Source organism: Schistocerca cancellata, chromosome 7 (assembly GCF_023864275.1).
Source record: "Schistocerca cancellata isolate TAMUIC-IGC-003103 chromosome 7, iqSchCanc2.1, whole genome shotgun sequence".
Lineage (NCBI taxonomy): Eukaryota > Metazoa > Arthropoda > Insecta > Orthoptera > Acrididae > Schistocerca > Schistocerca cancellata.
This window is the reverse complement of record NC_064632.1, coordinates 208155202-208181585: the sequence shown is the minus strand read 5'-3', so window position 1 is coordinate 208181585 and position 26384 is coordinate 208155202.

Sequence of the window (26384 nt, the reverse complement as noted above, 5' to 3'; positions counted from 1 at the left end):
CAACGAAAATAAAATTTCTTCCGCCCGTAGTTCGGGTGAGTATCGTCCGGCCGTCCACAGAGCGTGCGGTAACACAGACGACACTGTGCTATGTGCGGCCTTACACGCTCCACCGCCGCTGTGTTGCGTATGCGGGTCACAGACGCTGACACGCAACAAGCGGCTACACGGCTAGCAGGGGTTGTGTGGCGTGGGCTGGGCGGTTTTTTAGGTTAGATGGCCTTGGGCAAGTACAGAAAGGGCTACAGCCTCAACGGGTGCGGGGCAAAGTCAGGACATGCAGAGACCAAGCAGCAATCGGTATTGTAATTGTAAACTGTCGAAGCTGCGTTGGTAAAGTACCGGAACTTCAAGTGCTGATAGAAAGCACCAAAGCTGAAATCTTTATAGGTACAGAAAGCTGGCTGAAGCCAGAGATAAATTCTGCCGAAATTTTTACAAAGGTACAGACGGTGTTTAGAAAAGATAGATTGCATGCAACCGGTGGTGGAGTGTTCGTCGCTGTTAGTAGTAGTTTATCCTGTAGTGAAGTAGAAGTGGATAGTTCCTGTGAATTATTATGGGTGGTGGTTACACTCAACAACCGAGCTACGTTAATAATTGGCTCCTTTTACGGACCTCCCGACTCAGCAGCATTAGTGGCAGAACAGCTGAGAGAAAATTTGGAATACACTTCACATAAATTTTCTCAGTATGTTATAGTCTTAGGTGGAGATTTCAATTTACCAGATATAGACTGGGACACTCAGATGTTTAGGACGGGTGGTAGGGACAGAGCATCGAGTGACATTATACTGAGTGCACTATACGAAAATTACCTCGAGAAAATAAACAGAGATCCGACTCGTGGAGATAACATCTTGGACCTACTGATAACAAACAGACCCGAACTTTTCGACTCTATATGTGCAGAACAGGGAATCAGTGATCGTAAGGTCGTTGCAGCATCCCTGAATATGGAAGTTAATAGGAAAAAAAAGGGAGGAAGGTTTATCTGTTTAGCAAGAGTAATAGAAGGCAGATTTCAGACTACCTAACAGATCAAAACGAAAATTTCTGTTCCGACACTGACAATGTTGAGTGTTTATGGAAAAAGTTCAAGGCAATAGTAAAACGCGTTTTAGACAGGTACGTGCCGAGTAAAACTCTGGGGGACGGGAAAAACCCACCGTGGTATAACAACAAAGTTAGGAAACTACTGCGACAGCAAAGAGAGCTTCACTCCAAGTTTAAACGCATCCAAAACCTCTCAGACAAACAGAAGCTAAACGATGTCAAAGTTAGCGTAAGGAGGGCTATGCGTGAAGCGTTCAGTGAATTCGAAAGTAAAATTCTATGTACCGACTTGACAGAAAATCCTAGGAAGTTCTGGTCTTACGTTAAATCAGTAAGTGGCTCGAAACAGCATATCCAGACACTCCGGGATGATGAAGGCATTGAAACAGAGGATGACACGCGTAAAGCTGAAATACTAAACACCTTTTTCCAAAGCTGTTTCACAGAGGAGGACTGCACTGCAGTTCCTTCTCTAAATCCTCGCACAAACGAAAAAATGGCTGACATCGAAATAAGTGTCCAAGGAATAGAAAAGCAACTGGAATCACTCAACAGAGGAAAGTCCACTGGACCTGACGGGATACAAATTCGATTCTACACAGAGTACGCGAAAGAACTTGCCCCCCTTCTAACAGCCGTGTAGCGCAAGTCTCTAGAGGAACGGAAGGTTCCAAATGATTGGAAAAGAGCACGGGTAGTCCCAGTCTTCAAGAAGGGTCGTCGAGCAGATGCGCGAAACTATAGACCTATATCTCTGACGTCGATCTGTTGTAGAATTCTAGAACATGTTTTTTGCTCGAGTATCATGTCGTTTTTGGAAACCCAGAATCTACTATGTAGGAATCAACATGGATTCCGGAAACAGCGATCGTGTGAGACCCAACTCGCTTTATTTGTTCATGAGACCCAGAAAATATTAGATACAGGCTCCCAGGTAGATGCTATTTTCCTTGACTTCCGGAAGGCGTTCGATACAGTACCGCACTGTCGACTGATAAACAAAATAAGAGCCTACGGGATATCAGACCAGCTGTGTGGCTGGATTGAAGAGTTTTTAGCAAACATAACACAGCATGTTGTTATCAATGGAGAGACGTCTACAGGCGTTAAAGTAACCTCTGGCGTGCCACAGGGGAGTGTTATGGGACCATTGCTTTTCACAATATATATAAATGACCTTGTAGATAGTGTTGGAAGTTCCATGCGGCTTTTCGCGGATGATGCTGTAGTATACAGAGAAGTTGCAGCATTAGAAAATTGTAGCGAAATGCAGGAAGATCTGCAGCGGATAGGCACTTGGTGCAGGGAGTGGCAACTGACCCTTAACATAGACAAATGTAATGTATTGCGAATACATAGAAAGAAGAATCCTTTATTGTATGATTATGTGATAGCGGAACAAACACTGGTAGCAGTTACTTCTGTAAAATATCTGCGAGTATGCGTGCGGAACGATTTGAAGTGGAATGATCATATATAATTAATTGTTGGTAAGGCGGGTACCAGGTTGAGATTCATTGGGAGAGTCCTTAGAAAATGTAGTCCATCAACAAAGGAGGTGGCTTACAAAACACTCGTTCGACCTATACTTGAGTATTGCTCATCAGTGTGGGATCTGTACCAGATCGGGTTGACGGAGGAGATAGAGAAGATCCAAAGAAGAGCGGCGCGTTTCGTCACAGGGTTTTTGGTAACCGTGATAGCGTTACGGAGATGTTTAACAAACTCAAGTGGCAGACTCTGCAAGAGAGGCGCTCTGCATCGCGGTGTAGCTTGCTCGTCAGGTTTCGAGAGGGTGCGTTTCTGGATGAGGTATCGAATATATTGCTTCCCCCTACTTATACCTCCCGAGGAGATCACGTATGTAAAATTAGAGAGATTAGAGCGCGCACGGAGGCTTTCAGACAGTCGTTCCTCCCGCGAACCATACGCGACTGGAACAGGAAAGGGAGGTAATGACAGTGGCATGTAAAGTGCCCTCCGCCACACACCGTTGAGGGGCTTGCGGAGTATAAATGTAGATGTAGATTAAGATACGCTTATATAAGCGCCGCCTTTGGCGAAGGCGTAGGGACATTGGTGTCGCTTATCGATGTATGATCGGCGGAGGTGAAACCAATACGACTTTTCTGCAGTTTAAATGCCCCAAGAGCAAGGTTCCATGCTTTGTCCAAACAGAAACCACTATGTCTGTTTATTAAATTATTAGCTAATCTACACCGGGGAAAGCTGCAATCTTCGTGAGAGGCGGGAGGATAAGGTTAACACTGTGTTTCTCAAGAATATGACCTATCTTCGGGGAGAGAGCACCCAAATTAGGAAAAACAGTACTTCATTTGAAGGAATTACTATCTTCTTTCCCATCACACACCTGCGTTCTAAGTTTTGCAATGAATGCTCAACGTATTTGTTGCGAAGGAAATCCATTCGCTTTAAAAAAGCACTTAAGGTATGTGAGCTCTTCTTGCAAATTATCCTGATCGAAAATACAGTGTGGCCTGTGCACTAAGGTCTTAGGGAAACCTGTGGTCTGTGAAGGGCGATGGCATCTACTGGTGTGTAGATATTGATTTGTATGTTTTGGTTTACGATGTACGGCATGTCCCAATGTGTCATCAACTTTAGGGCGAACGACAACATTTAAATAGGGGAGGCAGCCATCTTTTTCTATTTCCATAGCAAATTTAATACTGGCATCGATAGAATTCAAATGCTCAAGAAATCGATGTAATTAATCCATCTCGTGCGGCCACACTAAAAATGTGTCGCCCACGTACCTCCGAATACCGGTGGTTTGAAACTTGCTAAGTCCACTGCCTTATCCTCAAAGTCTTCCATGAATAAATAAGCCACCAGAGAGGAGAGAGAGCTTCCCATAGTAACTCCATCAATCTGCTAACAAAATTCACCATTAAACTGAAAATAGGATGACGAAAGCATATGATGAAGCAAGGTCGTGATGTTCTTATCAAAATGTTGGCCGATAAGAGATAAATAGTCCTTTAAAGGTACTTAAATATATAATGATACAACGTCAAAACAAAGCAGCAAGCCCGCCGGTGTGACCGTGTCGTTCTAGGCGCTTCAGTCTGGAACCGCCCAACTGCTACGGTCGCAGGTTCGAATCCTGCCTCGGGCATGGATGTGTGTGATGTCCTTAGGTTAGTTAGGTTTAAGTTGTTCTATGTTCTAGGGGACTGATGACCTCAGATGTTAAGTCCCATAGTGCTCTGAGCCATTTGAACCATTTTGAACCAAACCAGCAAATCCGTGCTATTTAGCTTAACATTGCTAAGTCTCTGAATTTAACTCATAGCATTAAATCCATGGTATTAAATCCATAGAACTACATTTGTGATGCCTACATTTTCCTACCATTGGTTTTAATAAGGATGCTAAATATGTGGCAGAAAATTGCGTTGGTGAAACAATAGCGCTCGTTATAGGTCTCATATTGTCATCTCGCTGGTAGGATCTTTGCTAATCTTCCGTTATGCACCAGAACTAAGTTGACCACATATATTTTCCTTGTGGACTTCCTGAAGCAAAGGGCATTACATTTATCAGCATGCAGCACGACTGTGTCAGCATCCTCACGCAGCTTTTACACCGCAAATCTGTCTTCATTGGAAACATTACTTCTTTGTGGGCTGTGGTTCCTAATTGTTCGGCAGCTTTCACGTCTGATTTCTTCAGCTGAATCCTTTGATAGCGTCGACAACTTCTTCAATGGCACAGACGAAAGGTGATATCAGATAAGTCTTTGGAGAAGGGTCATCTTTGGACTAGGAATATCGTTAAAATCGAGGGACCCCACAATCAGAATAAATGACCAACCCATGTAAAGAAAAGTAATATACAGGTACCTTGGTTTAAACATGGAAGAAAAGCTTGATATTCATGCAGATGTAGATATCGTTTGCCAGAGACATTAAAATCTTGCACAAAATAAGTACAGCTGGCCAAAGAAATATTCATATGAACCTAAGTGCAGTAACAACGTACGAAGAAACAATACTAGCGCTGTTGTTAGGTACAGGTTGAGTGTCTGGGCTCGTAAAGCCAGAAATGTAAGGACACCCACACTCTACGGGAAGCACAGGGATGCGTGCTTCTATGCCTTAGAGTTTTGTAGAGAACAATACCGAATGAGGCACTCTTGGTGATATTAGACTTGCTAATCTGGACACATCCACATGAAAGTAAGGTATTCTCTATTGGTTCGGAAAGTGAGAATATGGAACAGTAAAGGAGATACTGGGCACAAGTGCCACGTTGAATAAGGAAATGAAGACATACACCGAAAGAAAATGGCAATATTTCTGGGACGAGGCAAAAACAGGAAGGAGAACTAAACATTTCCAATCTAACATAGAAGAAAGATTCACATGTCATAATTCTTCCCGACCAAGGAAACTTCACACTACCTGACGGGACATGACCCATATCCTTCTTAAATGCAAAAAATACAACCACACATCACAGACACTTGTGAATATGGAGCGGTGGGCACACTTGACCACATCGCCTGAGAATGTGCCACTAGACAAAATGTTGCAGACTACGATAGGAACATCTTTGGTTATGGAACAGTCGATGACATAATATGGAAAGAGGAGCTGTGGCACAAGTGTAATTTGCTAACAGAGAAAATACACACATAAAGAAAAATATTGCGTCACTTCGATTCCGAGAGTTCCGGAACCTGTACAGAAAACTGGAATAGAAATCAAACATTATTTCCTCCCTTTTTATTCCTCATGAAAACCAAGTATTGCATATTGTACCACCATTGAGTGAGACGTTCAGAGGTGGTGGTCCAGACTTCTGTACACACCGGTACCTCTAATACCCAGTAGCACATCCTCTTGCATTGATGCATGCCTGTACTCGACGTAGCATAATATCCACAAGTTCATCAAAACACTGTTGATTCAGGTTGTTGCACTCCTCAACGGCGATTAGGCGTAGATCCCTCAGAATGGTGATGGATCACGTCATTCATAAACAGCCCTTTTCAGTCTACCCCAGGAATTTTCGGTAGGGTTCATGCCTGGACAACATGGCGGCCACTCTAATCAAGAGATTTCATTATTCTGAAAGATGTCATTCACAAGATGTGCAAGAAGGATTCGCTACTTGTCATCCATAAAGACCAGTTTCAACGCTTCAGTGCGTCATCTTCAGGCTGGTTTTGATGCGATACAGGTTGATATGATCCCCAAGCATACCACATCAGTTGCCAGCATTACTGGATACGGAGATAATGTGTCAGCACTCCAACTCATTCATGTTGGCAGTTGATGGCTGGAGTGCTGACACATCATCTGCGTATCCAGTAATGCTGGCTACTGATCTTGTATGAATGGGGATCTTATCAACCTGTATCTCATCAAGAACAGATGAAGATGACGCACTGAAGCGTCGAAACTGGTAGCGAAAAAATAAAATAAAATCGTAAGAACGGCTATGGGTGTTTTTATTTACTTGTCGCGGTAATAAACGGCCGTCATCCCAGAGACCTCCTGCTAAAAGGATGGACATACAAAGTTCACATGTATTGTAAAGGCCTACCGAAACGGCAAAAGAACGGTAAAGATATAAAGGGTGATAATCGCCATCAACGACAAACTATCAAAGGTTCACTATGGATTACTTCTGAGTATTTCGGTGTGAGGGCACGCTCTGGCGACTTGTTAAGGAATAATTTATTCGGTTTGTTACCGCAGTCACTTGTGTTTCCGTGAAAAATACCTTCACAGCAGTGAAGGATCCTGTAATATGCAATAACCAAAACGTACAACGCACAACTCGGAGTAATGCAACAACTCTTATGTAAAGATGCAAAAATACAGTGACGCGGTCGTCGTAGATACGGGAACAGCTCAGCATGCGTCGTTGTGCCGCTCTTCCATGCATTCAGTGAATCCATAGACGAGGTGCATGTCTGCAGCAGTAAATCTGCCCGTAGGACTGCTGTATTTTACTGTTAAGTAACAATGCTGGAAAAAAACCCTACACAGGACCGAGCAGTAATAAATGCAAACTAGAGGTCAACGAGGTAAGGAGGGCACTGCTGTAGTCGATAGCAGGGACCTCGAGCGAAAGGAAACGAGGCACACAGCGTACATCATTGACATTTAGACTGTTGTACATTATTTGCACTGCAATGCACATACAAAACAAATTGGGGTAAGAAACCAAAAGACATGCAATAACTCTATAACGAGCCGCCGGCGACCGTACGACCCTGGTACCCTTACTCAAGAGGAATTCGTGGCTGAGCACCTGAAGGATAATTTGGAAAATATTTCGAGTAGATTTCCCCACCATGTTATAGTTCTGGGTGGAGATTTTAATTTGCCGGATATAGACTGGGAGACTCAGACGTTCATAACGGGTGGCAGGGACAAAGAATCCAGTGAAATTTTTTTAAGTGCTTTATCGGAAAACTACCTTGAGCAGTTAAACAGAGAACCGACTCGTGGCGATAACATATTAGACCTTCTGGTGACAAACAGACCCGAACTATTTGAAAAAGTTAACGCAGAACAGGGAATCAGTGATCATAAAGCGGTTACGGCATCGATGATTTCAGCCGTAAATAGGAATATTAAAAAGGGTAGGAAGATTTTTCTGTTTAGAAAAAGTGACAAAAAGCAGATTTCAGAGTACCTGTTGGCTCAACACAAAAGTTTTGTCTCAAGTACTGATAGTGTTGAGGATCAGTGGACAAAGTTCAAAACCATCGTACAATATGCGTTAGATGAGTATGTGCCAAGCAAGATCGTAAGAGATGGAAAAGAGCCACCGTGGTTCAACAACCGAGTTAGAAAACTGCTGCGGAAGCAAAGGGAACTTCACAGCAAACATAAACATAGCCAAAGCCTTGCAGACAAACAAAAATTACGCGAAGCGAAATGTAGTGTGAAGAGAGCTATGCGAGAGGCGTTCAATGAATTCGAAAGTAAAGTTCTATGTACTGACTTGGCAGAAAATCCTAAGAAATTTTGGTCTTATGTCAAAGCGGTAGGTGGATCAAAACAAAATGTCCAGACACTCTGTGACCAAAATGGTACTGAAACAGAGGATGACAGACTAAAGGCCGAGATACTAAATGTCTTTTTCCAAAGTTGTTTCACAGAGGAAGATTGCACTGTAGTTCCTTCTCTAGATTGTCGCACATATGACAAAATGGTAGATATCGAAATAGACGACAGAGGGATAGAGAAGCAATTAAAATCGCTCAAAAGAGGAAAGGCCTCTGGACCTGATGGGATGCCAGTTCAATTTTACACAGAGTACGCGAAGGAACTTGCCCCCCTTCTTGCAGCGGTGTACCGTAGGTCTCTAGAAGAGCGTAGCGTTCCAAAGGATTGGAAAAGGGCACAGGTCATCCCCGTTTTCAAGAAGGGACGTCGAACAGATATGCAGAACTATAGACCTATATCTCTAACGTCGATCAGTTGTAGAATTTTGGAACACGTATTGTGTTCGAGTATAATGACTTTTCTGGAGACTAGAAATCTACTCTGTAGGAATCAGCATGGGTTTCGAAAAAGACGGTCATGTGAAACCCAGCTCGCGCTATTCGTCCACGAGACTCAGAGGGCCATAGACACGGGTTCACAGGTAGATGCCGTGTTTCTTGACTTCCGCAAGGCGTTCGATACAGTTCCCCATAGTCGTTTATTGAACAAAGTAAGAGCATATGGACTATCAGACCAATTGTGTGATTGGATTGAGGAGTTCCTAGATAACAGGACGCAGCATGTTATTCTCAATGGAGAGAAGTCTTCCGAAGTAAGAGTAATTTCAGGTGTGCCGCAGGGGAGTGTCATAGGACCGTTGCTGTTCACAATATACATAAATGACCTGGTGGATGACATCGGAAGTTCACTGAGGCTTTTTGCAGATGATGCTGTGGTGTATCGAGAGGTTGTAACAATGGAAAATTGTACTGAAATGCAGGAGGATCTGCAGCGAATTGACGCATGGTGCAGGGAATGGCAACTGAATCTCAATGTAGACAAGTGTAATGTGCTGCGGATACACAGAAAGATAGATCCTTTATCATTTAGCTACAAAATAGCAGGTCAGCAACTGGAAGCAGTTAATACCATAAATTATCTGGGAGTACGCATTAGGAGTGATTTAAAATGGAATGATCATATAATGTTGATTGTCGGTAAAGCAGATGCCAGACTGAGATTCATTGGAAGAATCCTAAGGAAATGCAATCCCAAAACAAAGGAAGTAGGTTACAGTACGCTTGTTCGCCCACTGCTTGAATACTGCTCAGCAGTGTGGGATCCGTACCAGATAGGGTTGATAGAAGATATAGAGAAGATCCAACGGAGAGCAGCGCGCTTCGTTACAGGATCATTTAGTAATCGCGAAAGCGTTACGGAGATGATAGATAAACTCCAGTGGAAGACTCTGCAGGAGAGACGCTCAGTAGCTCGGTACGGGCTTTTGTCAAAGTTTCGAGAACATACCTTCACCGAAGAGTCAAGCAGTATATTGCTCCCTCCTACGTATATCTCGCGAAGAGACCATGAGGATAAAATCAGAGAGATTAGAGCCCACACAGAGGTATACCGACAATCCTTCTTTCCACGAACAATACGAGACTGGAATAGAAGGGAGAACCGATAGAGGTACTGAAGGTACCCTCCGCCACACACCGTCAGGTGGCTTGCGGAGTATGGATGTAGATGTAGATGTAGATGTAGAACATCTCAAAGTTTATGAGTAGAGTATGGTTCACCCTGCATAGAATTGTGACGACACAAGGTTCATACGGAACGTAAATTCGAATAATAAAAGTAAAACAAGCGGAATGGGATGCGATCGAATTAAATCGGGTGATACAGAGGTTATTAGATTATGAAATAGCACAGTAAAAGGAGTTATGAGTTTGACATTTGGGAGGAAAATAACTCGCAAAATAGAGAGGCTATAAAATGAAAATTGACAGTAGCAACACCAAAATGAATCTTCATTCCAGGCCGATTTGAAACTTTCTGGCAGATCGAAACCATGTGCCGGACCGGGACTCAAATCTGGGACCTTTGCCGTATGCGGCCGAATCCTCTACCGACTGAACTATCCAAGCATCAAGCACGACTCACGACTGCCCTCACAGCCCAACTCTCATCAGCACCTGCTCTCCTAGTTTCCAAAGGTAAGAGTCCCAGATTCGGGTCCCAGTCTGCAACATAGTTTCATTCTGACAGAAGTCTCAAGATTAACATGGAAGTGTTCGGAAGTATTTTTTGAAGCCAATTGTCTGGAACGTAGGCTTGTACGAAAGTAGACAGTAGAAGATTTTGAAATGTGATGTTGAAAGGTAAGGCTACAGAAGAAAGCCGAATATTAGATGGACAGATTCGATAACTTATGCAGAGATACTCAATGGAATTAGGGAGTAAATGGATGTATGGTGCAACTAGAGTAAGAGAAGTGATCGGTTGAAGGGACATATTCTGAGGCATCACATCGTCAGTTTATTAACAGATGGAATGACAAAAGGTAAAAATTGTAGGAGAGCAAAGCTTCAGTATACTAAGCATGGAGAGATGAAGAGACTTCTACAGAAGAGAGTCGTGTGGAGATATCCATCAATGTAAGCTTCGGTCTGAAGACCAAGACAGAACTATTTTTATATATGTCTAGTATCATTGTTCACAAATATGCTCATAGAAAGTAGTAATTACTGTAAGAGATTATTAGCAGATCCTTAACGAACTCACCTGCATAGCAGTGAGTTCAGTTAAGAATACAGTAACATCATCTCGTTGCATTAAATGTGGTGCTAGGTTTACCTGTTCCCGGACGAATATCAGATGCGAAACGGAAAGCAGAGCTGGTCCTTTCTGCAGGCAACAGCAAGCTATTTGTAGCAGAAGTTAATCCATTACTGGCCGGTCTCCAGAGAAACGAAAGAGCTGGTTACAAACGAGTCAATCTCGACGACTTATGGCCTTACTGGAAAGTTTTGAGACCTTGTTCGTGGACCTACTGAAACTTGGGCAACGTTGGGAGTGCTCAAAGTTAATAATGAAATGCTTAATTAGTTATCAGACCGTATCGGACGCTAGTGAAAACTTTGCTTATAAACTTGTCGATTGGTCCTTCAGAGGGCATATATTCGATTGAAAGCACTCGTAACCTTGGCTGAACTACTCGAATGAATGTTTTATGTTCGTGCACTGCTGACAAAAGAAAGAATAGGCACGTGACAGACTTAAAATGCAGGGGTCTTTTCAGGCCTCTGAAATTTCTACGATTGCCATTAACTCCCGACATGTTTACAAGGAATCTGTTTGAAACAATTGCTAACATATTCTGGTAGACAGACGGAAATCAGAACGAGAAGTTTACCCACACTTAGGTGAACATACATTATTAACTGCTTACATAAACAACGATATAAGACAATGAAGAATTACAGCTAATAAGAGGAACATCTTTAATTTTACTGGCGCAGATAATAAAAGGACACAAAAGTAGTTACTAGAAGCTCTTAATACAGATGTGGCTCTTGAATGTTATACTATATCAGCTACTACCAATGATATCTGTTCAACGGAAGCAAGAAGAAACTGATAATTAATAGTCTCAAGGTAACTTATTAGTATATCTATGTGAAAATCTTGAAAGAAATGATTGTATGTCTACGCAGTTTATGTTCCGGGTTGACGCTTTATACGACTTCCCCTCTCCTCTTCTTCCCCAAATCTTTGATCTACAAGACATATGTCTTATATGAATGAGTCTTTAGTAAATAGTCGTCTTTCGCAAGAAATATTTCTGATACTTTACTGACGTATTACTAGTACGAGTTAAACTAAAATCCATGCCTGGCTATCGTGACTTCTAAAATGCACAGTTCACGTTTCTATCTAAGTTCAAATCCGATGCCGGAACAGCTCGTGTCCAGTTCATTTTTACACTTACTGTTGCCCTGAACGAATGAAACCACATACCACATCCCTATTACAAACGTAAGCAACAAGAAACTTTCAGTGACTCACTACAGTAAGCTCAGATTTTTAATTATATGAATCGCCAATATATCTAGTGTGTACAGGAGAACATAGTGCGTGTGTTTGTGTGCGTGTGCCTGTGTGTGTTGTGTGTGTGTGTAAGCGAGATTGCTTGGCAGCAAGTACTTTTCCTTGCTGACTGCGCTTTTCATTTGCGTTGCTTCTCTTTCATGGAGGGTGAGAAAAAACGTTTCTCACATGGAAAAAATTTCCTTAAATCAGTTCCGACAGTTTTGTCTCTCAAGTACGAAAGTTTAGTGGAAACAGGGGAGCAAGGTAAGTAATGCGCAGTGAGTAAATAAATTTATTAAGATACTTATGTATCTAATGATACAGTTACTTAAAGAAATCTGTCAACTTTATAAGGTACTCTGAAGCATATTTGTCAACTTGATGTAACTCACCAACAATAGACTGGTCAGCATCGTTCGAAAAATCAAAAGCGTAAGTGGACTGTCGCAGCGATCAAAATTTGTCCTATAATTCGTCTTTCTTTGTTAAAGGAGTGGTTGTGTGGAGAAAGAAGTACCGCGTGTACTCAAAAGGCGTTGTATATCCAGGTCATATACAAATATTTAAACATCCGAGTTATCCAAATGCAGGGTATTCGGATGCATTTAATCTTCCAGATAAAATTACTGAGTAGATAACATAGTGTTTCCCCGTATTTCTGGAAGTTACTGGCAATCATAGTGGTATGCTGGATGGTCTAACTTACAGGGAACTGAAAATGGAAGAAAACTCTAACTTTCAAATCCTTGTAGGCCGTGAAATGATGGAAAATGATGAATTCGCTCATTTATTTTGTTTGGAATATGTTAAAAATTTTTAAACTGCTCATAGCAACGCAATGTGCTAAATTTCACGAGAAACGTTGCATAGCAGGGCGCTGCGGCCGAGCGGTTCTAGGCGCTTCAGTCCGGAACCGCGCTGCTGCTACGGTCGCAGGTTAGAATCCTGCCTCGGGCGTGGACGTGTGTGATGTCCTTAAGGTTAGTTAAGTTTAAGTAGTTCTAAGTTCTAGGGGACTGATGACCTCAGATGTTAAGTCCCGTAGTGCTCAGAGCCATTTGAACCATTTGAAACGTGGCATACTGTACATATATTCTTACACGAGCTATCTGCTACCTAATGAATGGTTAGATAGGATAGTGTTGTCATATACAGAAGGCCATTGCTAAATGTCACTCATAAAAATATGGAAGATGTTGCTGCGACCTATCATGACAACTGGATGTGTTTGACTTGCCTGACCGAAGACGTTAACTGTGGTGGATGTAGGTTCTACACACACTGGTCAGTCGAGAGCGTTGTGGGCAGACAGAATCTCGCTCTTACGACAAGACTTAATACCGGGCGGTCGTAATCCGTTGGTGCAGAGACGACGATTCGCAGAGGCCGATGTCGTATAGCTTCATGGCTGCTACCGTTGGCAGCATGACCCATTTAGAATTTTAATGGACTGGTCCACTCACAGACAGTTACGTTCATAGAGTTTAATGGACTGTATAACAAACGGCGGATGATACTTCGTAGCAATATTGGTGGTTTTCTTTCTTTTCTAATAACGTATCCGACAATAGAGACAATGTTTACGTACCTCTGTAAGCACATCAGTCTCTATTATATTTTCCGCGTATTCGCTATTCATAGCAGACTGGTTGCGTAGTGTTCCTGATGTACCGGTTCGCTAAGTTTACTCGATAGTGTTCGGCGAGGAAAATGTCACCATTCTTACTAGGACTAATTCAGTTTTGCATCGGCTATACCGGCAAGTTGCGATCCTAGCAACTCATCGCCAAATTTGTTAGACGCCTGCTTCCTTGGTATGTGATAAGGGCTCCGAACGCTGAAGAATTATTTCGGCTTTATGCCATTTCCTTTACGGATGCGATCCGGTTTGCACTAAATCTTCCATTTGCCTTTCCTAATACAGATTTTACGTCCCATTTCATGCCGCTTCTCAGTACTACCTCTTAGTATCCTCGAAACTAAATGTCTATGGAAAGTTAAATGATATGCTCTCAGAAATTAAATACAAACGAATATTGCAAGAAAAGAGAATAGAAGAGAAGAACTTAATATATTATGTATAAATGAAAAAAGAAAATAGAGCGAAGGTGCATAAAATCGAAGCAACATATCAACAGTATGGGTGTAGACATATTAATTACACATACAATCAATTATAAACAGACAGAAATGAGAGATACAGTGCAACGCAGGAACAAGAGACGGCTTCAGTGAATACAGAACTGGTTGTAAAGCTACTCCATGAAGTGATGAAGAAAAAGAAGAAGAAGAAGTAGAAGAAGAAGACGGTAGGAGAAAGAGGAAAAGATGTCTAGACGATGCGTGGTTTCCTGACGTTTATCGCCAATCTTGTAATCGGACAGCATCCGATTCTTACCAGCGGTTGTGGGCCTTGTATTGCGTTTATCCACATTTACAGAGAGGCGTCAGATAAATCGTGTACAGCAATGTATCACACGTCCCCTGGCTGCGACTTAACTCTTTTTGTTAGGGTACATGGTTTTGTGTAGTCTTTTCACCTGTATTTTTCTTGTCAGGTATCTTCTATTGTCATTAGGCACCATATAGGCAATTTTATCTCACTGTCATCTCATTTTCAGTAGACTTAAATATATGAAAATTCGGAGGCGCATGTATTTTTTCGCCTTCTAGTGGACATTGAACTGAGCGGAGGAAAAGAAAGGCGCGCTCCGGTTTTTTTGTAACAACTTTGTTTAAATAAATTGTGAGTTTCAAAATACTTTGGTGTGGACTACGTTATTATCAACCTAGTCAAAAGTCTTATATTTATCTTAACAGAGGGGTGCAGGAAGAGACTTATCCAGGAAGGAACGAAAATATTTTTTACGCCAGTCGCTGAAGATTATACGAACCAGTCGCTAAAGATTATATGAACCAGTCGCTAATGATTGTATGAGAACATACATTTGGGACTTTAGCTATCTCACTACGCTTCCTTGAGGCATACTCGATGCGATTTTCGTTTCTGTTTAACTTATATTTTCCGGCGAACTTTGGCTGTTCGGTATAACTTACTAGGTACTATTGGTGAAATCGCATGTATCCTAAGATGCTCCACATGATCGTATCTCAGACATTAGTAGATAATGAAGAACATTATTAATGTATCGGAAATCTAAAAAGACAGAGTTTACCTATTCAGTTACATCCATCATTTCCAAACTATCGTCGATAATGCAAGCTGTCTTTCGCGCTAGTTGTTCCTGATCTACTGCTGAGTGCTTAAGGAAGGTTATTTTTCCTCCATGAACCTCAGTATGGTCCTGTAGCAGACAGAAGTTAGCGATATTGGTCTGTAGCTGCGCCCGTCAGTTTCTTAACTTCTTTTTGATGGGATCTCTTAACTGGTATAACCGTACTCTAATTTTATCCAACACAATTTTCCAATTCTCAGTTATTGTTGTAAGTGGACATTTGTAAAATTTTGCCCCTGGTGTCATAGGATGTTCGACACAATTTTACCACTCCAGATGTATGTTTTCGAGCCAGTTGAAGTTCAGAAATAAGCTTTTCGCCTCATTTTACCTTCGGACCTGTTACCTTACAATAAATCTGTACACTTTATGTTAGCTGCACGACATCCCCGTCATTAATGATTACAGTGCCAACATCATCAGCACATTCGTTTGTTGCTTCGGTTTTGTTTAAGGCGATTAAGCCCTCTAGTTCACCATCTTGTCGTCTTAGCGGGGGATCTAGCGCGATGACGTATAGCGTAATGGATAGAGACTCCCTTGTAGCAAGGGACTCCGCTATTGATATCAATGCGTTTGGTGAAATAGTTACTGACGGTAATCTTTATCTGTATCCTTTTCGCTATGTTGTTTTTACAAAAGCATCGTTGAACCTGTAAATGTCAAAGCCCAGATTGAGTATTCGTGGTTCGCCCTTGAGAGGTGCTCTTGGATCTTTCATTTTCTCACATTACATTTTACCTTACTGTGAATCGCAATATTCATTTTGCTGTAACATTTGAGATCTTGCCCTATCTTGTTTCAATATATACAGATACAAGCTTTTTTTGCAACCTCTTTGCTAAGTCATTGTTTCCCACATAGTGTTTTGTGAGTCGGTTTTGTTCACAATCAATTGCAAGCGTTCGCTTGTTTCATGCCACGTGGTTTTCTTATTTTAGTTAGTTGCGTGTATTCATAGTTCGGTTCCGGTTGTAAATTGGTGCGTTACTTTAGAGGTCACGTGCTTTACTGATGGAATGCGCTTTTGTTTTGTGGAGAGAGATGTTGGTAAGCAGACCTTACAACGGAAAAGAACTCTGACAAGATCAACCTAATACGTATTCAGTGCTGAAGGATAATTTAGCGATTGAGTTTAGCTGGTTATGTTGACTAGCATCGTTCTCTGCAGAGGTATCCGATCGCTTGTTTCTGCACAGTGGAGTAGCTGTGAATAGGTTGCGAATTATTAATTACTTAGAAGTCAGTTACTACATCATCGATGACTTTATTGAAATCCGTGCAGTGATAAATTCATCGGTATTTTCATAGAATGTAAGAGTACTTTCTATGCTGTTGATTCTGGATTATGTAATCTGGTGATTTGGTCTCGGTTTGTAAGAAATGTGTAGACAGGGTTATTCCTACAGGGCTCTGAAGTGTTTCAATTGTTTTTAAATTTCAATATATTCCTTGTTAAAACCATGTCTTGTGAACTCATTTCTCAGAAAAGCATTATCATTTACGCTTGCTTTATTGATATGCATAGGGTATGAAATCGCCATTTTGTCATGCTACTGTTGTAAAATACGCTTTTCACAGTCTAAGGAATCGCCACTTGTATGCAGAGTAACAATTGTTATAAATAATAATCAGTAAACTTTATGCATGTTTTTTAACTTTCAGGATTAGAGTAGGGTACAACTGCATATGAGGTGTTTCTGGACACTAGGACTTGTTGATGCATTGAACTGCTACGATAAGAGTCCGGTAGGAGCTTAGGCTTTTACAAAATGATCTTACTTAACTATTTTCTGCATTCTGAAGTTGTGTTTATACAACATCGGAGAGTACCACACAGCACAGATAGTTGCTGCAAACGGAAATACAAAACATATCGAAGGTAATCCATTCGTCTGCCTCGGTAGCTGCGCGGTCTTGGTCTCCATTTCGATTCCCAGCAAGGTCGGAGATTTCCTCCGCTCGAGGAGTGGATATTGTGTTGTTGTCACGTTCGTATCATCATAATTGACATTCCACTATTCAGGTGGCTGTATGGGCTCGTCCCGAATGCCAGTAATCTAAATACCTAATGTGACTCTGAGTTGCAATATTAAAAGTTTTGCCTCGTTTCGTTGTCTAGGGGCTGGGATACGTAGGTGCCGCATTACAGGCCAAATACTCCTGTGTCTACAGTATACGATAAGAATACACACATGAATCGAATGGTAGAAGGTTTCTATCACTCGGCAATTGCGAATTATGAAAGTAACATATAAATCTATGAGTGAAAGATTGCAATTAAATAAAATCTGCAGGTACTATCTTAATGACTTTAAATGATGAGTACGATAGTAGAAGTACTTTTGAGAGTGCGGTATATTTCTGCAAAACATTTATTGGTCTCGATGGTCCAGCAACTAAATAAAATTAATGTTGAATAACAGGGAAACAATAGATTCCTACATTACGTAATAAGATATGAACAACAAAATACCTCGAGAGACATTCACTTCTAAACGCACACTACGTCTTCAATGCAGAAGGCACGGAAATCACACAAGAGCACAAGTCGGCACTCCGAAGTATTTCTATCTCTCGCGATTACGCGCAAACTGCTCCACTCCAAGTCTTTCCAGCGACTGTGCGTCCGTCTGCCGTCCAGCACTTTCCGTGTCCTGTCCCGTACTGTCCAGCACTCCTCGTCGTGTGCCGTACTCTCCATAACCGCCCGCACCGCCAGAATTTCTCGTGTCCTCTCTCGAAACGGTGCTCCTACCCCACTTCCATACAGTCTTGCCATTAACGAGCGCTGTGATTGGCTGGAGCGCTCCCGCCCTGTCTTCAAACAAACGCACACCCACAGACATAATGAAACATATTCGAAATTCTAGATTTACATTGAAATACTTGAAATTAAATAAATATTTCTACCGCTGGACCACAAACACGCTCTAACACATATTATTAAATACACAAACAATTGAATAAACATGTATCAAAAGAAAAGAAGCAAAAGGTAGGCGAGTAGCCTAATGTCTCTGTGCTTTCTAAAACTCAGTAAATATTTAACCAATTTCTTCATGAATAGTATATATCGGATATAAACAAAGACATAGACGAATAAATATGTTTATAAGCATGCTGCTGCTGTTTCTTCATTTAACTGTGGAGTACTTATTGCCTGACGCGATCGATAGTAATCGACCACTTTGACCTCCTATAACTCATGTACTATTTAAATTACATGCCTGTAATTCATACCAATTCAGGTTTACACTAATAGCTTTCTAAAAACACATAGATCGACGAAATCGGAAGAACCGTTCAGATTTTGGAAATTCGTTGCTGGGTGTTACTTGTATAATTTACCATCAGATACTAAACTTTAAACTAATAAAGATATTGAAAATCTGATTACACCTTCAGAATCGTCGTGCAGATAATAGTAATGTACATGTTTCTTTTTGAGGTATCATTATACATCTGGCTACTATTAATTTCTATACGAACTGTGAAATGTCTGCCATTAAGGTTTCACAAAGTCCACCATCTTTGTCACTCCCGGCATAGACATCTCCTTCATCGACACAAAGTACCGCCACAGCGGAATTCCTAGCCACGCCGCTGCACCATGCGCTGGGGCTACCCCTCTCGTCCGGCTAACGTTTGGCTCCACGTGTGAGGCATCACGCGGTTGCGAACGAGCCGTGGCTTTGACGAGCGACCTGTGCAGCCGCCTCAACTCCAAACATAGAATATTTCCAGGGCGCCACAGCTCGCCTGTTACCTCACAAACTATTCATGTTGTTGTTGTTGTTGTTGTTGTTGTTGTGGTCTTCAGTCCTGAGACTGGTTTGATGCAGCTCTGCATGCTACTCTACCCTGTGCAAGTTTCTTCATCTCCCAGTACCTACTGCAACCAACATCCTTCTGAATCTGCTTGGTGTATTCATCTCTTGGTCTCCCTCTACGATTTTTACCCTCCACGCTGCCCTCCAATGCTAAATTTGTGATCCCTTGATGCCTCAGGACATGTCCTACCAACCGGTCCCTTCTTCTTGTCAAGTTGTGCCACAAACTCCTCTTCTCCCCAATTCTATTCAATACCTCCTCATTAGTTATGTGATCTACCCATCTAATCTTCAGCATTCTTCTGTAGCACCACATTTCGAACTCCTCTATTCCTTTCTTGTCTAAACTATTTATCGTCCATGTTTTGCTTCCATACATTTCTACACTCCATACTTTCAGAAGGAATTTCCTGACACTTAAATCTATACTCGATGCTAACAAATTCCACTACTTCAGAAAGGCTTTCCTTCCCATTGCCTGTCTACATTTTATATCCTCTCTACTTCGACCATCATCAGTTATTTTGCTCCCCAAATAGCAATACTCCTTTACTACTTTAAGTGCCTCCTTTCCTAACCTAATTCCCTCAGCAACACCCAAGTTAACTCGACTACATTACATTATCCTCGTTTTTCTTTTGTTGGTGTTCATCTTATATACTCCTTTCAAGACACTGTCCATTCCTTTCAACTGCTCTTCCAAGTCCTTTGCTGTCTCTCACAGAATTACAATGTCATCGGCGAACCTCAAAGTTTTTATTTCTTCTTCATGGATTTTAATATCTACTCCGAATTTTTCTTTTGTTTCCTTTACTGCTTGCTCAGTATACATATTGAATAACATCGGGGAGAGGCTACAACCCTTCTCACTCCCTTCCCAATCACTGCTTCTGCTTCATGCCCCTGGACTCTCATAACTGCCATATGGTTTCTATACAATTGTAAATAGCCTTTCGCTCCCTGTATTTTACCCCGGCCACCTTTAGAATTTGAAAGAGAGAATTCCAGTCAAAAAACTATTCATTCCTGTTCTAAATACCAAATTTTCGATGTACAGGCCCATCCTTCTTTCTACTGAGCTGAGATTATATAAGCGCGTTGTTTGTCACTATTATCGTGTGTTTTCGAGGCAGATCGCGTTACTAACTTCGTTCTCGTGGGCGCTGCATGTTTATATTCAACACATCAGTATCAGGCCATATTTAATCACTACCTACGAAAGTAGTTCATTAATAAAACCGTCAAACTACAAAGACGGATTCCAGACTGGAAATGAAGGAAAAAAGGTCCTGTGAACACGTGTCCGTAAATGCTTGAGAGGGAGCGCGATAGGCTTGCCAATGTTCGTTCTGCACACAATGTCGATGCTGTCAGAGCAGTGTTACTGAGAAACTCAGGCAAATCAGTAAGGAAAACAGCAGCATAGCTCGGGATTCCTAGATTATCTGAATAGCGAATTAAAGACAAGAAACTGTTTTGCGTTTGTATCTGTACGAAACAACAGGGTTAACGACGGACAACAAACATCGAAGAGTGATATTCGCTGAATTGCTTGTGAAACAAGACATTTTATACAATGTTTGGTCTTCAGGTAAGGCGTTGTTAATAATAAAATGTCCGCTTTTAGGCTTCCGAGAATCCAAACGTGCTTCATGAAAAGGAATGTCACGCTCCAAGAATTACTGTACGGGCCGTTATTTCACGTCATACAGTAGCAGCGCCATTCTTTTCTGAACACACAGTCAAAGTGAACGTTTTCTAAACATGATGTGTAATAATTTTGTTCCTCACCTTTTTGCAAAAGGCTTTCAATTAAAAAACGAGTGATACATACGGTACTGGCGCAAACCAATCGCAATTAATGTTGTCTTCTACTTAATGCATGAATATTTTAGGGCAAATGTCATTTGAAAAAGGTTTTCTGATCTTCTCGCGAGTGGACGAAACTGGCTGGCTGCGGAACAATCCTGATCTGAATCCGTGTGATTTTTTTTTCCATTGGTGATATCTGAGGGAAAACATTTTCCCTTAACATCCTCGTACAGAGATGGAATGTTTGAGGTACTCCTTAGGTTCAAGTAACATTTTATTTCCTTACTTTACAGGTTTACAATTTTGCGTCGTTTCTACATATATCATGTAGCAACCAGGTACTGCGGAACGAACACAGTCGGGAGTAATATCTCAGTTCCCAGGCTGGCTGAAGGAGTCGGTGAATCATACACTCCTGGAAATTGAAATAAGAACACCGTGAATTCATTGTCCCAGGAAGGGGAAACTTTATTGACACATTCTTGGGGTCAGATACATCACATGATCACACTGACAGAACCACAGGCACATAGACACAGGCAACACAGCATGCACAATGTCGGCACTAGTACAGTGTATATCCACCTTTCGCAGCAATGCAGGCTGCTATTCTCCCATGGAAACGATCGTAGAGATGCTGGATGTAGTCCTGTGGAACGGCTTGCCATGCCATTTCCACCTGGCGCCTCAGTTGGACCAGCGTTCGTGCTGGACGTGCAGACTGCGTGAGACGACGCTTCATCCAGTCCCAAACATGCTCAATGGGGGACAGATCCGGAGATCTTGCTGGCCAGGGTAGTTGACTTACACCTTCTAGAGCACGTTGGGTGGCACGGGATACATGCGGACGTGCATTGTCCTGTTGCAACAGCAAGTTCCCTTGCCGGTCTAGGAATGGTAGAACGATGGGTTCGATGACGGTTTGGATGTACCGTGCACTATTCATTGTCCCCTCGACGATCACCAGTGGTGTACGGCCAGTGTAGGAGATCGCTCCCCACACCATGATGCCGGGTGTTGGCCCTGTGTGCCTCGGTCGTATGCAGTCCTGATTGTGGCGCTCACCTGCACGGCGCCAAACACGCATACGACCATCATTGGCACCAAGGCAGAAGCGACTCTCATCGCTGAAGACGACACGTCTCCATTCGTCCCTCCATTCACGCCTGTCGCGACACCACTGGAGGCGGGCTGCACGATGTTGGGGCGTGAGCGGAAGACGGCCTAACGGTGTGCGGGACCGTAGCCCAGCTTCATGGAGACGGTTGCGAATGGTCCTCGCTGATTCCCCAGGAGCAACAGTGTCCCTAATTTGCTGGGAAGTGGCGGTGCGGTCCCCTACGGCACTGCGTAGGATCCTACGGTCTTGGCGTGCATCCGTGCGTCGCTGCGGTCCGGTCCCAGGTCGACGGGCACGTGCACCTTCCGCCGACCACTGGCGACAACATCGATGTACTGTGGAGACCTCACGCCCCACGTGTTGAGCAATTCGGCGGTACGTCCACCCGGCCTCCCGCATGCCCACTATACGCCCTCGCTCAAAGTCCGTCAACTGCACATACGGTTCACGTCCACGCTGTCGCGGCATGCTACCAGTGTTAAAGACTGCGATGGAGCTCCGTATGCCACGGCAAACTGGGTGACACTGACGGCGGCGGTGCACAAATGCTGCGCAGCTAGCGCCATTCGACGGCCAACACCGCGGTTCCTGGTGTGTCTGCTGTGCCGTGCGTGTGATCATTGCTTGTACAGCCCTCTCACAGTGTCCGGAGCAAGTATGGTGGGTCTGACACACCGGTGTCAATGTGTTCTTTTTTCCATTTCCAGGAGTGTATGACGTCGCCAGTGGACGGAAGTACTAGGCGCTGTGGCTAGACATGAGAATGCCCGTTACGTCAGCAATGAGATAACGAGATACACAGGGAAAGCACAGATATTCTGGTGCAACGCAAGTAATTTTGTTTAATAAATCTTTGTTAATAAAAGTCGCCTTTTGCAACACAGAAGCCTACAAGTCACAAGAAACTTCTTCCAACAATATTACAACGCCAGAAATCCATCATCTTAATAAATCAATAAATAAATAAATAAACAATGTTCAAGCTAACAAAAATGTACGAACGGCTACAAAATATCACGAGTACAGACTGCGCGCCCCAGTCGTCAGTCGCCGATAGAATGGCTCCCGATCTGGTTCTTTGATAGGACTATGCTCTCAAGAAACTCTTAGTTTTCAGTTAAATTATAATTATTAGTGTCGATATTATCACTCTAAAGCTTTTAGTAAATTAATACATCGTAATGGCATAGATTTTGAACATTATTCTGAATAATATAGCTCATCGCTTCATCACTGAGATCTCAGGAGTTAGAATAGCACTTTACATAGAAACCTAAGGCACAGATGCTCCTTCTGCGAGGGACATAAAACTTCATCAGCTTCCCGGAAAAACAGGTAGAAAGAATCCTAGATGATGACTATCTAAGACAGTCCAAGGACGAATCTTAATCTCCTAAAAACGTGGATGAAAAACCACGGCCAGTCTTACTGTACGCCTCTTATACCATCCTGTACCGATTTACTGGGTAAACTGAGACATTTCTGGAGGTTTAGTACAAGTGGGGGGTTCGTGCGAACTCTGAGTGCTAGTAATTGAGGCGTGCAGCGAAATAACAAAGGATATGTGTCGGTAAGTAATCCAGAACATAGGAGAAGCTGGTATACGTGATGGTGGTCATATTGAATACGTCATAAGCAGAATACAATCTTCAGATGGATTAAACTGTTCGCCGGACCGAGACTCGAGCTCGAGACCTCTGCCTTTCGCGGGCAAGTACTCTACTGACTGAGATACCTACGCGCGACTCACAACCCCCCCTCACCGTACACTCAGCTGCAGAGTGAAAATTTCAATCAGGTATATTGTTAATCTGTTATATTTACGTATTTCGACTGAAATAAAAATTATATTACAGCAGCAGATGAGGGATCATCCAGTGCGCCATCCTGCATATTTAACAGTGATAGACGCCTCTTCACGGTTTTGATAATCTTCGTGTTACAACACACCTGGAAGTTCTAAAATCAGTAGAAGCTGCTGTAACAAAGATTTATCTACCAAAGCTGCAGCCAGTAGCTCAATGGAATTTCACCCACAGTACGTTCATGACATTGATCAGGATGTCGTGAAGGTCATTCGAAATTTCAACATGCAATTGTATAATAAGTTGCAGATACCACTAATGATTCTCCCCGAGCTGAAAGTCCATTTTCCGGAACACTGCAGATTTCACGCAGCACAAACGCAACGAAAACAGTTAAGTGTCGAGGTGCGGTGTACCGGCCAGCCTGTGGATGGTTTTTAAGGCGATTTTCCATCTGCTCGGCGAATGCGGGGTGGTCCCCCTTATTCCGCCTTAGTTCAACTATGTCTGCGGTTGCTGCGCAAACACTGTCTCTGCGTACGCATGTACCATGTACCATAATTACTGTACCACGCAAACATTGGGGTTACACTTGTCTGGAATGAGACGTTCCCGGGGGGAGGGGGGGGAGGGGCATTGGGGGCCGAACCGCACAATAACCCTGGGTTCGGTGTGGGGGCGGCGGTGAGGTGAGTGGATTGCTGCGACCTGTTGTGGGGTTCTGTACCCCTTAGGGCTATGGCGGGGACGAAGCTTCTCCGTCGCTTCTAGGTCCCCAGTTCAATACATACATACATTAAGCATTTAATGTTTTGCTTTTAGTTTCGTCACAATGAAGTGTATACGAAACCGTCACCTACCATACTTTTTATTACGTACTAATATTCTCTGAAATAATATAGACCTTTGTACTCCTTATGCTAAATCTTGGCATATATTTTCACTAGTGATCAATATCCAACTTTCAGGGTGTCTGACAGAATTAGTCTTAGTTTTTTTCGTTAAATTTTGTGAATTTCATATTCATTTTCGTCATTACTAACATTTTCCGTCAGAATCCAAGAGCCTTTCAACAACGCAGACCAGTTAACGTCGTCTTGTTCCTATCTTGCTAGATTGGTCAACAGTAGGCTACATTCTGCATCTACATATATACTCCTTGAATCACTGTACAGCGCATCGCGGAGGGTACTTCTTACTAATATTATTGACTTTCCTTTCTGTACCCTTCACGCATTCAGAGAGGGAAAAAATGTCTGTTTAGTATACCACTGTACGCACCTTAACGTCTCTTATTTTATTCTCATGACCCCTACGGAAATACCGTTGGTGGATACCCAACAGCCGCACAGTCTTCTTCAAATACAAGAACGTCGTCTTTCTTCCAAGTACCCCGACCATTTCTGTTACACTTTCATGTGGACCATACGTAGCAGTTTGTTCGATGTGCTATCATGCCAGCAGCATGCGATTTCCTGTACAAAGGCATAACGTTCTTCAACAACACTTACTACATATCAAAGTCTTCCATTCTCTTTCCCTAACGCTGATTTTACTTAAACGTTCCATTTTGTATCGCTTCTTAGTACTACCCACACTTATTCGATTTCATGTGCTTGAAACCACCACTAACGTTGTAATGAAGTACATTAATTCAAAAGCTAAATATTATCTCACAGGTTATTATTTTTCTTTCGGACTGATTTCTTACCAGGCCTTGATAGCGTCATTTCCCAGGCATGAGATTTCTGCTTCCAACAGTGCAGGAAATGTGAAGCCTGCGTCCAGCGCGGCGACATTCCAGTCAGGCAGGGGAACTGGCGCGACGTGGTGGAGCTCACACGTGTTGCCTGTCTGCCTGCCTCCCTCCCTCCCACCCTCTCTCGCTCTCTCTTTGCTGTATAACATTAAAGGGGAGCCGCGTGCCTGCCGGCAGATGGCGAAGGCAGCAGCTGCGCAGGCGCAAAGCAGAGCCGTAGCGAAGGAGCGGCGAAATGGCTCCCTCCGCGGAGGGCACATGCACAGATCGCAAAAAATGACCAAAACAAAAAAGAAACAAAGACGGTTTACAAATTAACTTTGAGAGAAATCTCCTAAGCGTCGTGTCTCTATCCTGGACCTACGAGAAGAAACCTTTCTCTCGGCCCCGACTGTAAACGCATACATTTATTACCGTGTCATTTCTACAGCGTCTTCTGGCCCACGTAGCATCGTGAAGAATCGATGACTGCTGGACAGATGTCTATTGCCAGGGGTTTCATAGGGTGAACATTAATAAAACTCACAAACTGCAGGGACGGATTCCTGACTGGAAACGGACCTTTTTAGGTCCTACCAACATGTGTGCGGAAATGCATCGTTGCCAAGGTATATGACGAACGAAGATTTCTCTGACCACTTGCCGTGTGTTCCTTGTGTGTTGCAGGCTGCGTGATAGACGCAGTGTACTGTAAGCAGCT